General features: G+C 34.6%; 1 protein-coding gene across 2 annotated transcripts in view; it reads right to left on the minus strand.

Annotated features, from left to right (window-relative positions):
• LOC116339811 (protein kinase 4) overlaps positions 1-16,668 on the minus strand; it is a 41,130-nt gene extending 24,462 nt beyond the window's left edge. The window contains exon 1 of one of the 2 annotated variants that reach the window (XM_031765867.1): positions 12,956-16,668. The gene's annotated coding sequence lies outside the window, so the exon portion shown is untranslated. Of the gene's footprint in view, positions 1-10,912; positions 10,932-12,955 lie in introns of those variants that run through there. The other variant, XM_031765868.1, reaches the window with a different exon arrangement.
• Positions 16,669-22,633: the final 5,965 nt, after the last annotated feature.

The following is a 22,633-nucleotide window of genomic DNA, read 5'->3' on the forward strand; positions in this document are numbered from 1 at the left end:
TGTTCACATTCCATTGAAGCCGTGCTATGGGTCGATGCCGAAGAAAATAAACAAAAAGTAATTATTTGCTCGTTTTTTTCGTTGTTGTTGTTTTCGCAGTCTTTTGTGCAAAATAAATGTGGAAAACAATGCAAAGGTTGAACTGTTACAAATAATAATTACACCTACTCAATTGAAAGATGGTCGTTTTCTCATTTGTATGGCATGCCGCATGCCACATCGAGTAAAATACCAAAGAGATCAACGACGATGATGATGATGAAGAAGAAGAAGAAGAAGTAGATGATGATGATCTAGCGAGAATCCCATGCAAAATGACAACTTATTAATTTATGCTTATCGAGAAAAGATGTGTTTGTTTATTATAGATCGGAGCGCGATAGAAATGAATGAATAAGAGATAAAAAATTATATACTATAAATGGATGCACAAAAAGTGACTAAACTTTGCAAACAATTGTAATGTGATCTACGAATAAACGAAATAAAAATATGCGCTTATTTTTTTTCCTTATAAACTAAAGCCATGTAAGTCGGGTTTTTTTTTTCTCTCGCAAAGCCGTATGTGGAATGCGTGCACGGTTATGGCACAGTGTGGCTGCATCGATTTTTCTATGGTTTCGATTCAAATATCAATGTTGAATGGTTCACGCGCATCAAGCGACCGATGAAAACTTATGTGCTGTTTTCAAAGATATTCGATATTGTGTCTTTTACCATCCAAGAGAAAAAAATCGATACAATGCTGGGTCGGTATATTGGGTCGGCGGCATGGATGCGAATGGCATGCCGTTTTCTGAAACTGAAGACTATACCAACAATGGAATCAAAAGTACACGATAGGTACGGAGAGAGACGAAGTATGAAGGAATGAGATAGAGAAAGAGCGTGAGCCAAATGAGTAACACGACTTCAAAATTTCAAACGGTACCCGCTGCTTGATACCTGTGAAATCTATGCATCGTGATGATCTCTTGTGCGACGAAGAAAGATGGTTGTGTGTATGCATTGCGTAGACTGAAGTGTGTTTTAACACATTTCGTAGTCAAACTATTTCCATTGTTGATGTGCGCTCCAATGTGGAATTCATTGCTGCTGCTGCGCATCTTTTTATTCTCAGCTCGTCTTGTGTTTTAGAGATATGTATCTCTCGTTGACTTGACTTTTGTGGAATATTTTTTTTTCTCATTTAAGTTCTTTTTCTTTTATTTTGGTTATTTTCTTAATTTCTTCTTTCTTATTTTGCTTCTTTCTGATTGTAATTTGTGTGTTCGATTTGCGTCTTTCTCCGTTTGCGTTTGTATATCGTTCGACGAATTAGGTATTTTTTTCGTCGTTTTCTTCTTCATTTTATGAGTCTATTTCATCGCATCCATTGTAATTTTGCACACCGAGCCCATCGAAAAGAGTTAGTATAGCGAAAAGTAGAGCACAATTTCATTTGGTTTCGGTGGTTTTTCTCTTTCATTCTCACCATCCATTTCTCTCTCTCTCTCTCTCCCTCATTTTCTCTTTCGATTATTTTCGTTTCATCTGCGAACCACGGAATTCCAGTTTAACCATTTTATATTGTTAGTTCTTATGGTATTTTTCTTCTTTAACATCACTGTCATTCACAATAGACGGCGATTTGGTCATTGTGCGATAGTAATGCTCTATTGCTCTGGCAATATACATAAAACCCACGAAAGAAATGAAATAAGAAGAGAGCGAAAAAAAAAAAGAAATAATTAGCGATTTCGAATTTTTTTTTTCTTTCAAAAAATGAGTGTATGTGTTCAAGCTCTGATTTCGTCTATTTCGCTACTCTGCTACATCTGAATCGAAATTTTTCCATTGCATAGTGGTTCACGTTTTACTTTTGTTTGGGTCAGTTTTTAGTTTTTTTTCTGTTTTCTTTGCCATGCATGTCCGAAGAGAGAAAAAAAGTGAAACAAAAACTTATAGATATAGTTATATTTATACACACATTAAATGAATTCACTGAGCTGTGGCGCCTTGGGGTTATAAAATAATTACGACATTTCTTGTTGTATTAGATTACTGTCTATCTCTCTTTCATTCTCTCCCTCTCAGTACGTGTTCATTTCAATTGCGTTTAAGAACATATTTTGAAATTTATTACACATTTACAAAAATATAAATCCAGAGCGCGCAACTTTTTGGGGGGGCATACAAACAATTTTTTTTTTTTGATCCAAATATAACATTAATGCACATTAGACAAGACATCGCCATCAATGTAACAGCAGTTGGCCGAATTTCGCCACCGGCAAAATCGGCAATTAAGAAATTTTCTGCTTTGTATTTTATTAATTGCATGCCCAAACGCCCGCAACATATGCTTGTAAATCGCCTAAAAATGTGGACACAGCACATGACATTCGGACAAACGCTTTCGGAACTACGTCAAACGACCGGCACGACTGCATGTCAGCCACATGTCTATTTTGTTGGTTTTTAAACTTGTACACCGATTTTAGATATACATTTTTTTTGTTCACCTGAAGCTACACAATCAAAATCAACTATTTCTCGTCCGTGCCAATGCCAATTCTATACATTTTTGCTAGATGGTTATCAATTGTTGATGATTTGTGTTGTTTTTAAGTTGGCTTCTTGATTATGTGAAACTACTGAAAAATCAAACACAATGATCGCATGCAAATTGGCAATATTCCTTGTGGTCACTTTTGCGATCGATGGTAGCTCATTCGATTCAATAAATTACCTGTTGAAATGGCAAAAAATTAATAACATCTGGTGTGAGCGCAAACAATTCACAAGCCAGCCTATTCAAACTCTCTGATTAAAATATAAATATTGACCAAGCAATTTTTCATCGGCCGTTGTCATTGTTTATTTACACCTCATTGGTGTTGATGTGTTGATTTTCACGCAATTACCGACAAATGAATAAATAAAAGAGAGAAAAAAAAAACATGACAAGAAGACAAATATTTGTGAACGAACAACAATGCATGCAACAGCAACAATAAACAAATAAAAAAAAATTAATAATTATGATGATGAATAAATAGTGGTGCATCGATTGGCTGAACAGCAAAGCTTGTAAGGAAGCAAAGAACGTCGGTCTGGGAAAAGATGTAAAAGGCCATCGCGAGAGAAAAATTAACAGGTAAAAACGAGGCGTTAAAGGTAAATATTGAAAACAAATAGCTGCCGCGACAAGAGATTGAGATGAACCAAAACTAAAAGGAAGCAACGAAAAAAAAATTCCGCGCATTTTCGAACCAAAGGCTCAACTGTGCAGTGGAATGGGCAAACGAACCAGAAACAAACACACAAAAAATATGATTATTATTTATGAAAGTCCATTCGTTGTGCTCACAGATGACAGATACCACTTAAATGGTTAAATTTATTGAATCGTCTTCTTTGGTGTTCACAGATTGCAGATAATGTTTTGTGCCTTTTTATATGTGCGCTGTGGATTTTTTTTTTGTTGTTGTTGTTGCCACTTGTCTTCTTTATGAATGCTAAGCGATAAAGATGCAAACAAATTGCGGATCCAGTAGATTTGCTAGTGGATTTAAAGACGTAAAAATGGTTTGTTGTTGAATGTTTTGACTTGTTGAGGGAAAAGTAAGAAGCACACTGGAAACCAAACAAATTCAATGCTTTGATAAAAATCATGTTGGTTTTTTCTTTCGCTGCATTTATGTGCAATATGTGATTTTTCAAGCGACCATTTTTTTCCTTCTTCGGACCAATGATAAAAAGCGAAGGCTGTTAATTTAGCATTCCATAAATTTAATTAAAAAGAAATCGTCTTGTGCAACTTTTTTTTTCGTGGTTGCAACAAATGAGCGAAATGTAGTTTTCACCTGTGCATCACATGAAAAGAACTCGTTTGCAATTCGACTTGTGAATTTCAAAGAAGAAAAACATTTTAAGTTGATATCGCTGGTAAATCATCGATTATACGGTTGACAATTGAGATTTAGATCGTGAAATTTGTGTTAATTGAAAATCGACAAATATTTGCATACATTTGGCAAAATATGGTTATGGGAGCACGACTAAAGCAATAGCGATAATTGAAAAACCACCTCCGAACCAACCAAGGAAAATAAATAAAGTTTTCAGTTTGAACCTTTCTTTCGACAACAAAATGAAAAATATCCTAAATACTTATTATATGCAAGTCATTTGAAATGCATAAGCAAATTGTTTCCGCATTTGATTTGCATACGATGCGATGAGCTTTTCAAAATGAAAAGATGTGAGACACCTTCGTACCGTTTATACCGAGCATATGTATGAGCAAATGAAAAGTGTCTAAAACTCAACACTCTCGGTACGGTTCTTAAACCCGATTTATTTTATTAGCGATTTAGCTACATTTGCGTAAAGACACATTTGTTATCATTAGAAAATCCGTGGATGCTATTTCGTGTTGTCGTCTTCGCTTTGATTTCGTGAATCAGAGAGTGAGAAAATGAGATTTGAAGAGAAGAAATACCACAAATGAAAAAAAACCGATACACAGTTATACGATGAGTTTATTGCTCATAAAATTTATTATTTCTCTTGTCGATTTGCGCGTTTCTCTTTCGAACAGTTTAGCTACAGTTCGTTACGTATTTGCTTTTATTGTTGAAATCGTAACCAGTAGTTGTTTGTATCAATGTGCAATGCAAAAAACGAAGCTTTAGATCGCATTCAATGCGAACAGTCCGAACGCATAAACGAATTTCATAAATTCAATATTTACTTTCACACATTCATTCAACAATTCTTCATGTAAACAAGCATCTTACAAACTCATTAGTTCGGTTGTCGTGTGTGTGTGTGCTTGTGTTTCGGTAGGCTTTTCTTAATTGTCATTGAGTTACGTTTTTCTATCAGGCCGGGTATCTACGAACATCAAACGTAACTCAATCCAAATGCAATTCGTAACCATTTCAAGCATCCACAAGTGAGTGCGAGTGTCTCAGTAACGCTTTTAAAATAGTTGCTTAAAAAATTAATATTTGATTTTCGTGTAGCTTACTTAAGACCACTTTATTTATCTACAATATTATTCTTTGCGTTTCCTATTCGATTTGGTGCAGGTTTACGAATCGTGTTATGTTTCTGTTGGTTCCCAACATAATTTTTGTCACGAATAACAATTTTAATGAGGGTTTTTTTTTTGTAAAAAAAAACAGTACATGGCTCATCGATATTGTTGAGAGTATGTCAAAAGCCTGAATGACGTGCCGAATATGTAGACATGAAATAGGAATTCATATTGATCGATCCCGTACGTAATGACAACAAAACGCAATATACAGAAGAGTTGGTAAGATACAATTTTCTAGCACATCATCTCGCATAATTTGATAATTATTATTAATAGCGTACATGGAGACAACGAGACAGGCAACTAAAAAACGTGAATTGTCTATGGCATGCGAACGATTTCTTTCATCCAATCGCACATAAATAACGGTTCATTTAGTTCCAATAATAATAATTAGACATCATTGGAAATGAGATATGTGTGTGCTTGTTTGTGCACATGCGAACATCTTCAACAACAACGCCATCGAAGACGACGGCAGCGACGCACAAAAATCCATTTTCAAAAACTACACACCGAATGGAATGTCGTGACTATTTTGTGCCATCATTCGGCATTTTTCCATCGATGGAACATCGTCGTGTCAAATAGACTACGTCTCATGTTATTTTTGTTTAATTCGTCGATGGATGCATGCGTGACATGGGAATTGATTACTTGTTTCTTCTTTAGATTGGCTGAATTTCGTGTTTTCTCTCTTTCACATAATTGTCATCATCGTTGACTCAATTTTACCATTAGCTTTGTCTTGTAACTCTTTGGGCCGGGTTTCTTGAAATATTTTCGAATCGTACAACGGATTCCATTTTCACAGCGAAATCACCGTTGCTGATGTTTTTTCTCTCTCTCCATAGGTGTGCGCGTGCGCTCATGTTCGTGTCCTTGAATACCGTTTCACCAACCCAGAAACAACAATGATCGTTAGGCCAGCGAAAAAAAAAACAACAAGCAACATGAATGATTTGAAATGGCATACGAATCGAAGAGATTAAAGCCATAATAATAAACTAAAAGCCCCGATTGAATGCATATTGAAAACGTATTGCATATAATTTTTGCATTGTTGTGCACAAGCTGCTCGATTGGGTGTGAGGGATTCCATTAGGTATCGGCCAAGAAGTCCAATTAGAAATATCTTTTCAATTATAATGCATTTCCTGCATTTTGGTTTGATATGCCCCGAATCGCATACAAATTAATTTTAATTTATCCACAAACACATTGAATCGATTGATAATCAGTGGCGCTGTGTGGTGCGATAAATTTTTTTACGGAACTTAGTTGTGCACAACAACTTGCCGTTTTTTCCCCGCAATACTGTTGTTTCGTCGATTAATTTACAAAGAATAAAAAAAAATGGTTAAAATATGTGTTACTTGTAATGAGTATGCAATGCATCGAAATGTGTAATTATATTATTAGCAAAAGCGCTTTTTGTGTGTTCCTTTATTGAATTCGTGTTTTTTTCTTCTCTTCGCCATTGTGGTTCGTATTTGAATACAGTGGAGTATTTGAGATCTTCGAGTTTTTTTCTTCTTCTCCGGCAAACTTGCGAAAATGGGAGCGAAGACAAGGAACGTTCAGTGAAATATACAGCAAAAAATGGAAATGAATCGAGCAATTTTCAACGGCAAAATAAAAATAAGAAAGAGACACGGGGCACACCTATCTATTCTAAAACTGTACCATTTATTAATCGTAGCAGCTCTTAACATGCCTCATGCACGTTAAACATGCAGTGCATTAAAACAAGTTCGAAGTGAACAAAACGAACGAATGACGAAAAAAAAAATTGAACGCGATTTATATATAAAACATATTTTTTTTTCTCTTGTTCGACTTAATTTCGTGTACAGTGTATAAATTAAATTTAATGTCTTTTTCTATCGCTGCCGCAATGCCGTTGCCAATCGTACGTGAGCACCTATGCACGATATCGAATGCGGATTTTGGTGCAACGCTGTTACATTTTTTTCTTCAACACACCAATCTATGTGCATGTACTCAAGCCAAGAATTTCAACGCGTTCTGCATCTTGCAAATATGGAGTGCAGCATGGTGATTTTTTTTCACTTGGTCTCCCTGCTGAAATTTATTAATTGAATATGCTGTAACAAATCTCTTTGTTGATAGTTATTGTTTTTTTGCGCTTTTTTTTCATTTTAGTCTTCGGTCGTTACGTGTAATAGAAGTGGTCGCGTTTTGTGTTTGAAATCGGCTTCGATATCGCCACCGATAACAAAATAATTCATTACATTGAACATTATTTTTTGTCTCCACCGAAGATAAAATGCGGCACTGAATGATTACATTCCATTGAAAAATGATCACAAATCGAATCTCATTCGCGCGGCACGTAATTTATTGCAGTGTCCATGAATGTTTTTCTTTCTTTCCTCAATTTTATGTATTCATTCTCAGTGTGTCCATTTATATGTTTGCTTTTTTGGGTTCAAAATTTTGTTGCGCAAAATAAAATTCCGATTCCAAGGAATTGCAGAAATAAAAAAAGTGCGATTTTATCGTTTTCAGCAAAAATAGAAAAATCAATTGGATTATTATTGTTCTAACGTCATTCGCGAAAAAAAAAGATATAGTTCATGACGCCAAATCCTAATTTCATTACAACATTACGTGGGCAAAATGTACACTCCAATTCCAATTCCATTTGTGCATATATTTGAAAATGATTCTGGTGCTGCATTAAAAATAATTCTGAATTTCCAATTGACATGTGTTTAATGCTGGATTTTTTTTCCAATTAAGCCAAAGCATTTGGGATGGAAACACAAGGCACATAATGAAATATTACCCGGGTCTCAATCGATCTAATGAACAAAGCACACATACACTCGAATAAAAAAACAACAACAACTACAACACTGTTGCACACGAAATAGAAGAGAGGAAAAAAAATCCAATTTGTGAGTGTGTCGAAACTCGCTAATGGCTTCGTATTCAATTTTGTACCGTACTCAATTTCAGTTCAGATTGCTTCGAAAGTGTTTTTTTTCTTCAATTTTTTTAAACGCTATTGACAGTGGTAACGATATGGCATTTTCTAAGCAAATGCGATCTCTTATAAAATGTGTCGTTATTTTTACTCTTCGCGTGTGTGCAAATCAGCATCCAAAACGCGAAATACCGACACACTGAATTAGTTTTTGTGTCATTTGATTTATGATCTATTAGGAGGTATATCTGTGTGCCGTTTTGTTGTAAGTTAGTTTTTTTTTTATTTTATTTTCTTTGCGAAACGGATGAAAATCAAATCGAATGAAACAAAATACGTTGAACAAAACCATAGCGCAATTTTTGACCGTGTGATTTTTTTCGCCACGAAAATGTCAATGTGCCGTCCAATGTGCGGAATAAATTTAAGGCGAATTTTTGTTGTTTCGGCATGCCCGCCACCGCACCTCATTTATTGTCAATTCTTTTGCTGGATTCCTTTTGTTTACCATACTATTCCATACGGCATAACTCGATGTTCTCCATTCGATTCATTATTGCTTTGCAAACAAAAGACTCTCAATCGAATGCCAACAGCGTGCTTTGCATTGAGTAAAACAACGAAAATCACAGAAACAACAAAAAAAATTATTAAGAGACATTTACTCCTCAGCACAAAATCTAATGCACACAAATAATAATTACAACAAAGAGAAGAAAGGAATGAAAAAAAACCCTCCGTTCATTACTTTAATTTTCAGGTGATTATTCATTTTAAGTGTACACGATTAATTTGCACATATAAATGCAAGTAACGACAAACGAGCGCGAATGAGCTTGAGCGCGATCACACACACATGCATGGTCGCAAACAAATTTGTGTGGAGAAAAAAGACAACGAGAAATAGAATTTGCAGCGAAATAAGACACGACAACGACAACCAGATACCATTCGTATGCTCATGCAAAGAGCATAATTTTTCTTTTCTCGCGCGATCATAAAATCCATTAGCGCAAAGCATATGAGCAGTAAAGCAATGAACACCGAGCTGCACGATTCCATTTGAAGAGTGAACACAGCAATAATACACCACCATCCAGATAGATAGAGACATAATAACGCGAAATCCCAAACGAACCGAACAAAACAAAAATCAACTCATTTAACTATTCATGCAATTTTTTTTAAGTAATTCATTAACGTCAAACTAACAACAATAAAATTAAAAATTATTCTTCGTTTTTTTTGCGTCGTCTCTTTCTCTCTCATTCACCGCCCCGAATCGAGTATGTGTGTCGATGTTATTTGTGTCTTTGCGCGGTTTTTGATGCAACTGAAAATGAAATAAAAATTTTCTAAAGAAATAACAAACGTTACATATGCGCGCGCAATCATAAAAACAAAACAAAAACGTGAAAAGAGTTAAGTGGAGAAAACAACAATAGCAAGTTGCTATTAGCAACAACGAAAAAAAAAGAAATTATGCTTACACTTTAATAACTTATTTTTCACAAAAATTTGCGCGCAATGTGCTGAATTTGTTTGTTTGTTTTTTTTATTATTGCGTTTGCTTCTTTTCTTCAATTCGCACATCGATACAACTACACAGCTGTGGCAATTTCAATGGAGAAGAATAATGATAAAGAAATTGCTGTGCTGCGAAAGCCACGGCTATAAACATAGAAAATATATTAGCCGTGTTGTTTGTCAGATGCCAGAATTACAGCTGAATATTGCAATGAATGATAACTTAATTTGCTGTGATAAAATTCACTTTTTCTTTTCACATTTTCTAAGTTCTGGTTTTGTTTTTTGTTTCACTCTTCTCTAGCGCTCTCTCTCTCTCTCTCGTTGTTGTTCAATTCAAATCTTGACTGGCTGTTTGATCCATTTTTGCTCTTTCGTGTGATGTCAATCAATGCTATGTATGGTGTGTCTTTTTTCTTTCTTTCTAGCACAGCACAACGCCAGAAAAAAAACACGATTAATGATGTACGTTGTGCAATTGCAGTGTGCGGCTATAAAATGTTAAGAAGCATGCGACACGTATTTTGTCATCATCGGATCGTGATCCAATTGAAAAAGTGCGATTAAATTTTTCACAGAAAATTAATGTTATTTTTTTCTCGCTCAAAAATCGATCTAATCGAGGGTAACATTGTGAAGAGTCTTGGTGTTACACTGATTGATTTTGTTTTTCGTTTAAAATATGTACTCGAATGAATTTGCCGTAAACGAATCGATTAGCTGCACATTGCCGACGGATTGTACAAAAGATTTCAATCGTTCATAATAAACGACGAACTGTCAATTAGTGCAGCGCATAGCATTTTTCAGCGTTGCTTAATGTTTTGCTCTCTCGTCACAGCAAACGAGAAAAGAATATCAACGAGCATACACTAGGCTATTATTGAAATGCCAGTGCACTTAAAACCACAAAAACATGTGTTTTTTTTTCATCATCTTCATCATCATCTCTTTGTGTCTGTCTCTCTATTGGCGCAAAATGTCGTCGCTAATTCAAAGTCTGTGATGCTCTTAAAACACTTAAGCTGCAGTCAAACGACAAAACTGCTCAGTGTTAAGTTAGAATAATGATGTTTTTTTTTATGCAAGAGGAGTGACGCGAATACGCAATCGTCATTTATAATCGATTAAACCGAAAAAAAAGCACGACACAAAATGCAATCAACAATGAAATCGAAACATTACCTGAGCGTTCGCATGAACAACGAAGACGGAACAACAATACAATAAGCAAGCAAACTAATAAAGTACATGGCAAAAGATTGCGATGAATATATATGTACATGTTGGGGAGCATGGATTCCGAGTACAATGAACGTAAAATATAAAAAAACGATGCATACCATTCAATTCATTGATGTTAAAGTCGTTGAATCTTGTGGTCGATGATTTGTTGTCGTTGCTGTTGCACCGGGAAAATGACGGTTTGTCGATATTGTCATAAAAGTCATTATAAATAAATTATGATTAAATGGAAGTTACGTTACACTCCAAAGACAGTCAATTCACAATTATCGTTTAGTTTTATTTACTGCTTAAAATCCAATTCACCACCAATTTTTCCACCGTTTATGCACAGCGAAAAAAAAGGAAACATATTGCTCGCGGAGTATATTCAGACATTTCTTGTTTTTATTTTACCTTGTCGTCATCGTCTTACATGTGGTTGCACACTGACCTAAGATGAATTCCAATGTAAATGACTCACGATGATTGATGGCTTGATTATTGCAATCTCATCAATGTTATAGAAGAGAGCATAGAATTGACTGAATTTGGTATGGTGCGAAAATCGGCTACACTTGCATTCTAACACCACATCAAATTATTAACTTTTTTTGGCAACTTGAACACCTTGTTTTTATACACCAATATAGAAAACAATAAATTATTCTCAATGGATTGCGGACGAGAGCTAATTTGGCGTCGAAAATGAACACAGAATTCGATAAAATAAAATAAAAAACGAAAATCCATTAAGAAAACTGAAAATAATTTCGGAATTTGCCACACATGCCAAATAACAATGCCAATTACGATATAACAACAATAAATTGATGCATTTTTTGTGTGGAGTTTTATTTCGTTATTGCATTCAACCGAACCGGGTTCAAACTGACCATAAACACACCATGAAAACGAAAAACACATTTACACGCACACAAAAACCAACAACGATCAAGTCAAAGTCTCCAAACAGCTGGCCCCGCAATCGATTCGCAATAGATAATTACAATTATTCGTAATTAGTTTTATGTAGACATGTATGTGTTTGCTTATGTTTTTGTATTGCAATGTATGTTGGTTTGGTTTCGGTGTACGGCATCGAAACCGATAACACACACACACACACTTACATGCAGCGAACTCTTCATGCGAAAATATATAATAACAGTAATGAGTGGCGGCGAAGCGCATAAGCCAAATGGTTTTGTTTTTTTTTCATTCGCTGTACAAATATAATAATAATGAAAGAAAAAACGCATTTGTTTTGCATCGGCCAACCGATCCGAAGAACAAAAAATGAAACCATGCAGTCAGAGAGAGACGGAGAGAAAAAATTATGCTCAAGTGTGCAAGCCGATTGCAACATACCAGCAAATATAATTGTTTAATAATACAGCCAAGTTGATTGATAGAAGAACTGAACGAAGAAAAAAGTTGTAAGTATTTTTGTGTGGCTTTTTTTCGAGTTCTTTTTATTTGATTTCGTTTTATTCGTTCGGAAATTATTATAAATTATTTATTTATTTTTTTTCCTCGATAGAACTTCGTTTGGTGTTTTTTCGAAATTCACTTGTACGCATGCTTTGAAGTGACAAATGTTTTGGAATTTAACGGTTTCATTTCTAGTTTTGTGCATCTAATTTGTGTTGAATCAAAGGAGGTCTGTTGTCTTTTTTCTTCTTCTTCTTTTTCAAATCATTTCGGTCAACCATACAAACGCTCAAGTCTTCAGATAAGAGAATTGGCATTTAAAAAAAATTAGTGAAATAAATGGGAGCTGCCCTCCATTAAATTAGATCTAATGGCAAACGATTAATCAAATGATGAGATCTGCAACGTCGTCGACGAACGATACAAGAACGTAACTAAAATCTACCGTTAATCAAATTAATCTCTTCGATAAAAAAAAACCGAAATGGACATGGAATGCATCGCTTGAAAGCATGTTTTATTCATGACGATGGAATTTTTTGGTTTCTTTTGAATTTTTATTTTCATCAAAATAATGTAAAATCGTCATCAATTTATGATCTTTTATCTTATGGTAATAGAGTTCAACGAAAACAGATAATAAAATATTGGAATTAAACAATATAAGTGTGTATTTTCAAGAGAAAGACAAGAGAATGAAAAATTGACCGAAAAATCCGGTGACTTACCAATGAATGAAATTGGTTGTGCTGAATCGGCAAATTGTCATTGTCATTTATGGGCGTACGTTCAATGGTTAAATGTCATTTCAAATGAACGTGTGCAACGTATTGATCATATCAGATAAACTACACTTTGAACTTGGACTTTTTTTCTATTTCACTGTCTATCTCTTTATTGAGCTCGGTGTATTTTCTTTTGTTCGTCGTTTGCTTTTCGATTTCGTTCGATCCAATGTATATGCAAAAAAAATGTTTGTATTGTCTATGAAAATGATTTCTCGTGATAATATTTTATAAACGATGTGTACACGAGTTGCTAAGGCCTGAGTGATTTGAATGCAGTATAAAAATAAATTCGGGTTTTTTTTCGGTAGTATATGCGTTTGCCTCTTTTTTGTGATCGCAAGGAGTTTTTGTGTGTTGGTGATTTTATGGCGACTTGGTTACGATGCGGTTGATTTTCTCAATGCGCATGCATAATAAAATCAAAACGGTGCTGATTTCATCTCTTTTTTCTCTCTGCGTTGTCTTTTTTTCACTTTGTTGATTACTTCACAGTGTTCGGCGAAGATATGCTAATCAATTTTACTTCGTATTTTTAGTGAAATTATAGCGAAAATTGGACGTTTGTTGCTCGCAACAAGTCAAATCTATTCAGGCAGTCAGTAGAAATTCTTGTTTCTTTTTCACCTAGCTGGGGCGCGCTTGCGTTTTTCAATGCTATAATTCACACTCGCTTGATTATTATAATGATAATTATATGCAGCGATATTCTTGAGCGTGAGTTTCGTTGTTGCTTCTCCTTCTTCTTTATTTTATTGTATTGTAGTTTTTTTTTAAGGTTTTTCTATCTTTCTCTGTCTTTCTCTTTGTAACGCTTTCACATAATTAATTAAGATACAGAATTGGATTTTTGTACGAGTTTGTTGAATGAATGAGACTGCATTACTTTGTTGGCTGTTCAAAAATTCGGTTTTTTTTTGTCTGGCTTATTCTTCTTTTTCGGCGTTAATTTTCCAAACAAATTCGTTTAGTCAAACTGAGTACCGTTTCGGCGCGATGTGCATGTGAGCAAAAGTGTTTGTGCATACGATTTTAATGTGCGGAAAAAAATTAATTTGCCTTTGCTTTTTCTGTTCTGCGCATTCGTCGATATGGGTTCGGAGGCGTGTAGAGCACCAAAACACTTAGCTTAATTCCGTTTTTTTATCAAGTGTGTGCACACCAACCAAAAAACCGCTGCTTTTTTTCTGTTTTATTCGCAACTGAAACAGAAAATCCGATAATTTTTGTAGTTTTATTGCTCTGCAGCAAATGGTGATTATATGCACAGATTGGAACGCGTTGTTAAATTATTTGTGAATGTTTTGCAGTTGCTATTGTCTGTTGAGGGCTGATTTTCCATTCGTCAATTTGTGATAAGCGTTGATTTTTATTTACCGTCGACGATGATAATAATGCAGAAAAGAAACGACAAAACTTAAAATTCACTTGGTTGTGCTGTGCATCCGGTTGTGATGACGACAATTTTTGTTTATTGATTGCAAAATTTCTTGAAACAAACAGAAAACGAATTTGCACACTAATTGTTACACTGCTTTGATTTTTACATGTAGAAATTCAATTGACGATTTCTAAATTTGTCTCTTACACATTTTGGAGTATTTAAAAAAAAATCCTAATTACTCGTCCTACTCGAAAAATGGTGGATAAAAAAAAATTTCTCGACTTCAATCAATACCACACAGTCACAAAACAAAATTATACTGTCTCTCTGTTTTTACTACTTTTCGGTCGCTCTCACTACTAGATTGAATTACTTGCTTTTTTGTCGCTTGACGTCATTTGTTCAAATTGGCAAAAAAGTCGCGAATTTTTTTTTCTACGCTAGGTGCATGGGCGGACTCACAATTCACAAGTAAACATAAGTGTCTCTTTTTTCTTCTTCCACCGATATTTTCTCTGTCACTTTCAGTTATTGTTTCTTTTTTTTTTCTCGCTCAATTTTAATTAAATAAAATGTCTAATGAAACACACTGCACACAGTTATTCAGTGTTTTTCTTCACAACGGTCGAAGTGTAATTTCGTGTGATTATGCTCAAGTGCAAATTGGAAATTGGTCAACAAAAAAAATAACGCACATATAGTAGCAACGATGGTGGCGGCGCTGATAATTTCCTTGCGGATTTTATGACTTTGTCTTTTTTTTGTTTATCAGAAATAATCACCCAAATGACACTGGTTTAAAAATAGTGACTCACTATGCAGACGAAAATGTGAAGAGAAAAAAAAAATTCTCAAAATGTCTCTTTATTATCAATAATAATGATGATCATTAAGACGGCGGTAATCTCAAGTGGATGTTGATCTTTTACAGTATGTGGGTTTATGTTGGTGGCTTTTATTACTGAAAAGGTCAGCAATTCTTCTTTGCGCAGCTTGTTTTCAACATGTGTAGAAAAAAAGTCACCGCTGTAATTTGTCATCGATTTTTATGCGTGCTTAAGAGTCACACCATCGAAATTCGCATTTATTCAATTAAAGTTTTTTTTTCTCTTCTTTCTTTCGTTCATTTAATGGTCGGCGTTTACCTTTTTTTTCGCTTAGACACATGCACAGACACAAACACAGTTAGCTGACGATGAACTTGCACCATCTGAGCATAACAATGAAATTGCAATTTCTGTTTATGGTTTATTATCAATTTCTGCGAAAATCACTATTTATTTTCACATTGAATTGCATATATTTAATGTTCAATTTTGTTGTTGCTGTTGTTTTGCACAATATACACGCACACAATAAAATATAATCATAAACCTTTTTAAAAATATATATATTCGCTGTTTATTCGCAAGGCGTCGGCAATTCTTCAATTACATGCAACGATGGAAAAAAAAAGCTCCGAACAACCAACAGATAAATCGATTGCAATTTAAGATGAAAATATGTTGTTTGCTTTATACAATGCCGTCGTGGTCAAAATCGTTGAGAAGATTTCTTTGGGTCGCAACTAGAAAAAGAACGCAGCTGATGTGTCCAATGAAAAAAAAAACCAACGAAGCTAGAATGGATTTACTAAACTCGAGAGCGCGCGCATAAACACACCACGTTACAACGTTACAGAATAGGCAGTGCGACGATGAAAATGGGTTAGCACAGCGATGACCTATATCGGAACGACTCGTTCAACTCTTCAGATAGATCAAGTTTTCAATACACGTTTTCCGCGCTTTTGTGATCGCGTCTATGATGGACTACTGTGCCATGTAATGCTGTTGAATTTGTTGCTTGTGTACAATCACGTTGGTATTCAATTGAATTTACCAACTTGTTCTTTCCACAAAAAAATGTTTTTTTTTGCTTTTAATTCGTGCTATTTATTCCATAGACGTACACCTTTCAGGCACACTGTTTTTATATATTACTTGTTTCAGCGTGTCTTTTTTTTTGTTCAAATTCAAGTTAATTTTCAGGTTCAATTTCAATGGTCCGGCGTATTTTTTCCGTTGAATTATTTAAGATTTCAATAACAAAAAAAAAAATTCTTCACGATAAAATTTCCAATAAAATATTTTAAAAAAATGGAATGTTTAGAACAAACGAACAAATATAAAATGCGAAGAAAAATAAAAATAAAAACTTCAACGAAATGAAAACAGAACAAAAATTTGTGTTGCTTGAGGTATGGATCGCGCGTGAATTATGCCACCAAACAAACAAAAAACACTAACGTTACTGTTAGCGTGTACCTCTAGACTGAGTGACCGAATAAAATCGCATTTTCATCATCATCAACAACATTCATCCAAACAACAGCGTACGATCGAACGAACCGTACGCCGCATATGGTGTTTATGACATACACATGCCTGCCGTGTGCGCTCGATCGATTCTTGTATGTTTTTATAGTGATCCGTTTGTTGTCGGTGTACAAACGCGTGCACCTATGCTGACATGCCAAGTCTTCAGAAACGAACGCAATGCCTTTAAATACAGCGGAGCGTCAGTGCTCAGTTTGTCTTTTACTCGACCAATGTGTTCAACATTGCTTTTTACCACTTTTTCTTTCTCTGTTTTACACCATTTCGCATGCATTATCGTCATGTGTTGAATTTGATTTGTGAAGCGAAATTCACATCTTACAACTAAAACGATTGAAGTAACGCATGCATTACCCGTGCAAAGCACATACAACACTTAACGATTCAGAACTTGTTTTATACCCGACCGTAGTCGCTAGCTACTCTTCGAATCGCTTTTGCTCTCTCGAGAGGTATTGCACATTTATTTATTTTTTCTCTCGTTCAAATTAAATATTCTTGTCGTAGTCATTTGGATTTGGTTTATGTTCACAATTGCAGGATTTATTGTCCTTGTTTTAATTGAAAAAAAAAAATTAATGTGTTTCTCTTCCTATTCGCCGAAAGAGACGGAAGTTTCAGGCAACCGATAAAATTCATTAGACTTTATTGAGTGCACAAATTGTTCGGAATGTCGTTTGGGCGTCTCGATTTAATTATAATTATTTTCATAAATTTCCTTCTTTCATGAATTATTTGTCCTCATTCGTTCAAAGAGAGTTGCGCGGGAAAAAAAAACAATCAGACCGCGTTCCAATGTTATATTCACATTGAAACAATGGCACAATCATTACTTTTCACCGATAATAATACTGAAGGTATTGAACCAATTTTCATTTGACTTTTGAAAATATATTTCAAAATTACCAAAACAGCACACCAAACAATAGCATTTGACTGTTCAATGTAGATCGATCGCGCATAAAATAAAAACCATGCAAATGAAACTTAAAACCACAACATATTTTATGCTTATGATGAACCAATACCACTAACACCGTCAACAATTCAAAAGAATTTTTTTTTTCATTCAGGGGCGCAAGTTACATTATATTTATTCACACAATGTAACATTTAAGTATGATTTGCCATGGATTATAATTAATTTATAATTACTGGTTTCTTGTATTCGTCTAATCGAATCACAATCTGGTTGTGTTTCGTGGCTGCAAAGCAAGCAAAAGCAATCTAAAACTGAACAGCAACAAAACGCGCTCTACTTTATTATATCAGGTTCGTTGACAGCAAAAACAACAAATATGTATCAAATTTTGTGCATAACGAAACGAAAGACTTGTGCTCAGCGCACATTCAATCGTTTCTACCACACAAACGACTTATATTATATTCTTCCATGGCATTTAATCTTGATTTTATCGGTTTTGATAGCTACGAGTTTTCAAAATATTTTGAACATAAATTCGTCGACTTTTCACAAGGGTTCAATCGCTGGTTGCGTTTTCTTCATCTTCTTCTTATCCGATTTGTTGGCATTTAGTAGGTGCGCTGTGCACTCATTTGTTTCAGATTATGTGGCAGTGCACAATTTTATTTTTGGTTGTTTTAAGTGCTCTATTTTTGTTTGTGTTTCGTCGGTTTACATTCCGGTTTTGGATAATTTATTCATCTTGGTTGAAGTTTGATTTTAATGCTAACGGTATTATTTTTAATCAAGCAAGTAATTTAATCCACCTGTGTATTGAGCGTGTGTTGTGTGTATAATGCTTGTTAAAAATGAAGGAGAAAAAAACCACCCAAAAGAGATATAGATTTGATAAAATTGTAATGATTTTTTTTGCATTGACTTTTTTTTTCATTACGCTCTATGGGGGCACACATATTATGGTTACAACGTATTATCATAATGAATTTATCTCGCGAGAGAACACAAAATTAAATATGGTGGCAACAAAACTAATTAGCAATTATTCGAATATTGATATGGCTTGAATATTGAGCTTTAGCTCATAATAAAAGTCAAAGAGCTGGGTTTGGTGTGTGTGTGTGTGTACGACAGTCATGTGTGTCGATGGATATTTGCCATGTGCATTTTGCCGAAGTGAGAAAACATCGAAACAAATTCAAGCGAGAAAAAAACGGTAACATTGCAAAATCGGATTAGTCACTTTTGTTTACAACTCTCATTTTCCGCTGCATTTTTGCTGCACAAATGTTTTAGCGCGCACTTAAATATGAATATATATATATGTATACAATGTAATGGCAGTGTCCAAGCATTGCATCAAATGTATGCGTGTGTATCGTGTTGTGGTCAATATGTTGCAGCTTACTAATCATACACACAATATATTTTATTTCTTCTTACTTCATTCCAACATTAAATGCTATAACTCCAGCAGCGGTGCTTGCGAGTTAAGCCAGCAAAAAAATGTTAATTGAAATGTTTATTAGCGCTGCAGCTAGTTCGACCAATAAATCGAGCAACAACGGTAGTAGCGGTGGCGGTGTGGCGGCGGTCAGCAGTGTCTATACATAAGAAACACACAGACACATCAAGTTACACATTTTATTTTGACGTTTTACGAATTGTTACCCGCCAGCTAACAACAGCCAGATTGAAACAGGTAGAGGAAGGTATCTATATCATTATTGTGCTTACTAAAGCATTAACTTAATATAGCTAGAGCTTTCTGATGGAAAGAGAGAAAAAAAATACAGGAAAATGAAATATGTGCGTATCATGTATTAACTTGTTTTGAAGTTAAATTAACGAAATTGAATAAAAAAAATAGAAGAAAGAAGTGAAAAAAACGCCGAGCAACAAAGAAGTGTGCATTGCGCACGAGCGTATGTGTACAACACTTCAAAATATATAGGACAGAATGGCAGCGTAACGTTATATCTTTTCAAGCATTAAAATGGTTCACATCTTTTATGGAAGCGCCTAGCACAAAAACCAACTGTATCTGTCTCTTTGGTTCTTTTGCTATCGCAGTCGAAACATCTCTTCAACGTAGAAGCTCGTTTATTATGTCATTACAATATCAAATCATGATGATGAACAATAATGAATGTATGATTCCTTCCTCGTTTTCGATTGCCCTGAATTCGTAAATTTAACGTCCAAATTGAATTTGTTAGTTCCCATGCTTATTAGCCGCAAAGTATTTCCGTTGCCACAGTAGCTTGGTTGAAAACATGAAACTCGATCGTAACACACATGATCATGATTCATGATTATAATCGAAATTTATTTATGTACAAAATGTTTATCATTTGGTTGTTCGAAGTCAAAAAATACAGTAATTTATTGAATAATATTTTATAATTAATTCACAAACGAATATAAAACACATATTTTGAAGAATGACGGTATTTTCCATACACACTTCCGAGTTTTGACTGTGTGATCGTCTTTTTTTCTGCACATACGAATAGCTCTAACGGTAATGTGGCATTGATGACGGCACACAATTCAATCGATTGTTGATCAAAATAGAAATGGAAATCAACAAAAAAAGAGAGAAGAAATTCACTTGATATCTCTCCCTCTCCAATCAGAAGAATATTATCTGGTCACAGCGAAATTTCAATTCAGCACCATATCATTAGCTTTTTGTTCGTATGTTGATATCAATTTTGGCAATTAAGATTGATCGAGAGAATGAAGACAAACGAAGACAAAGAAAAAACAACAGTAACGAACGACTGGAGATGAGAAAAAAATTATCATTATATGGATGGCACACAAATGCGAGTCATTGAACAAAAAAAAACGCAAAAAATAATGGCGATACTGAAACAAAATGGTCAAACGCGTGTGTAATTTGACGATTTCATTTGAGCAACAGAAAATCGTTTATTAATTTTAAAAGGTTTTTTATGTTATTTACTCGTAATGAGTGGAATGTGTTGAGAAGAGCATATTCGATGGAAATGTGAGCAAGAGAGAAAGAAAGAGAGAAAAAGAGATCAAGAGAGAGAGAGTAAAAAAAGAAGCAAAAAGATAAAACTTCGTAATCGTTCTGAGAAAAAAATAGTATGTTCGACGTTGATTCAAGAAAAAAAAAACAAAGCAAAAATTGGCCTTTTATGATCAACAGGTTAAAAAGAGTTCATTCCATGACATCGACAGAAAAGTCAAAGCGCGATCTCAATCGCACAAATGCAACATTATTTTATTAACAGAAAAGACGGTGAAATGAAGCAAAAGGAATAAAAAAAATTCCAATTGCACTGCGATCTAAAAAAAAACTGTATATACAAAGTTGCTAGCTTTCTCAAGGTACAATATACACAGCGAGCTGTTTTCGTTTCCACTCCGTCAACTCCTATATCATCTATAAGCAGCGCATTATTATTGCCATTTCATCAAAGTAGAGATAAACAAAAAAAGGTACACAGAGCACACCGATAGATCGATACTGAGCGAGTCTAGAGTTGCAGCAGTCAATTGTTATGTGTATATGCGCTTTGTGCGACGAAAACGCGCATACCTATCGCGTTCGAATTGACTATTTATTTACAAAAGAAAAACACTCATTCCGCTTGAAACCAATGCAAAAATCCATTCGGGAGAGGAAAAAAACGGTTCTTGTCGTAAACGACCAAATGCTAGTCATGCGACCGGTTTATTTGTGACTTTTAATGTATATTATATGAATAGCTCTTTGTTTTAAACGTGTACGTGTTCTTGTTTTGTGTGCGCTAGTACAATTTTGTTATTCGTTGCATTGTTTTCACATATAAATGCCTAAGTCTCTCTTCGTGTGTGTGTGTGTGTGTGCAAGCGCACTTTTTGTCTTATTCCACGTAAGCCAAAGAGAAATCATTATCAGGTGCCTGTACCACCTGTAGATTCTCTCACGCAAATCATAATTTCTAAATAGAAAGAAATAAGATTTTAAATACATTTCCCCGCATGATCAATCCACAGGAACCGTCGTGTTGTATGCGCGCGCATTACAAAAATGCAGGCTAACTTCATCCGTGTGTGAAAAATGGCTAAATGTTTATGTGTCGCAATCGAAAATTCATTTCCCTTCAATTTAACCCAATCGCAATTTTGCATTTGATCACGTATGCGCTTAAAGTGTTCCTGAAAATTAAATGTGGTGATTTCATTGATTTTTTTCTTCTGTCGTTGATCGTGCGGTACATAAAAAAAACTTTTCTACTATAAGGTTCTTTACTTTTTGCCATATCGACGTGCAAAATATTTAACGTTTATAGTTGTAATTTCGACCATGTTTTATGTTCAACAACAAAAAAAAAAGGCACACACACATATGAGAGCGAAGGCGATAAAATTGTCTTTTGTGCCGAGAATATTTTATCGGATTTTCATTTAGTGTGGACGATGTAGTATTTTTTTTCCGGCACACTCGACTTTTAATCGGCATGAATATGCAAAAGATTAAAAAAAACACAGAATGAACCAACTCGAAATATAAAAACACCATTTTAAACGTTCTTTATGTCTTTTTTTCGTATTTTTATTGTTGTTTCATTCGCATCGATATTTTATAGAAATTAAATTGAATATACGTATTTTTCATGTTGTTTTGTGTCGGATCGATCAACAAAATAATGACAGATCAACACTCGTAAATAGCGCAAATAGACTTGAAATTGAACCGCGCTACGAACACACTCGTTTGAAAATCGTTTTGCTGAATGGAAGGGTTTTTTCTTCTTTGATGAATGTAGAAATCGCAAGACAAGACAAAGAATTAAAATGTTCTCCAATTTTACGATCTCTCTTCACATTTATTTTTATTTTTTTCATTATGAATTCATAATTACATTTGGTTTTATACAATATAAATTTTCCATGTGAAATTCGCTAGAATTGAACAT

This window comes from Contarinia nasturtii, unplaced genomic scaffold, assembly GCF_009176525.2.
Source record: "Contarinia nasturtii isolate CC-2019 unplaced genomic scaffold, AAFC_CNas_1.1 Cnas_scaffold_533, whole genome shotgun sequence".
In the NCBI taxonomy this organism is placed as follows: Eukaryota; Metazoa; Arthropoda; class Insecta; order Diptera; family Cecidomyiidae; genus Contarinia; species Contarinia nasturtii.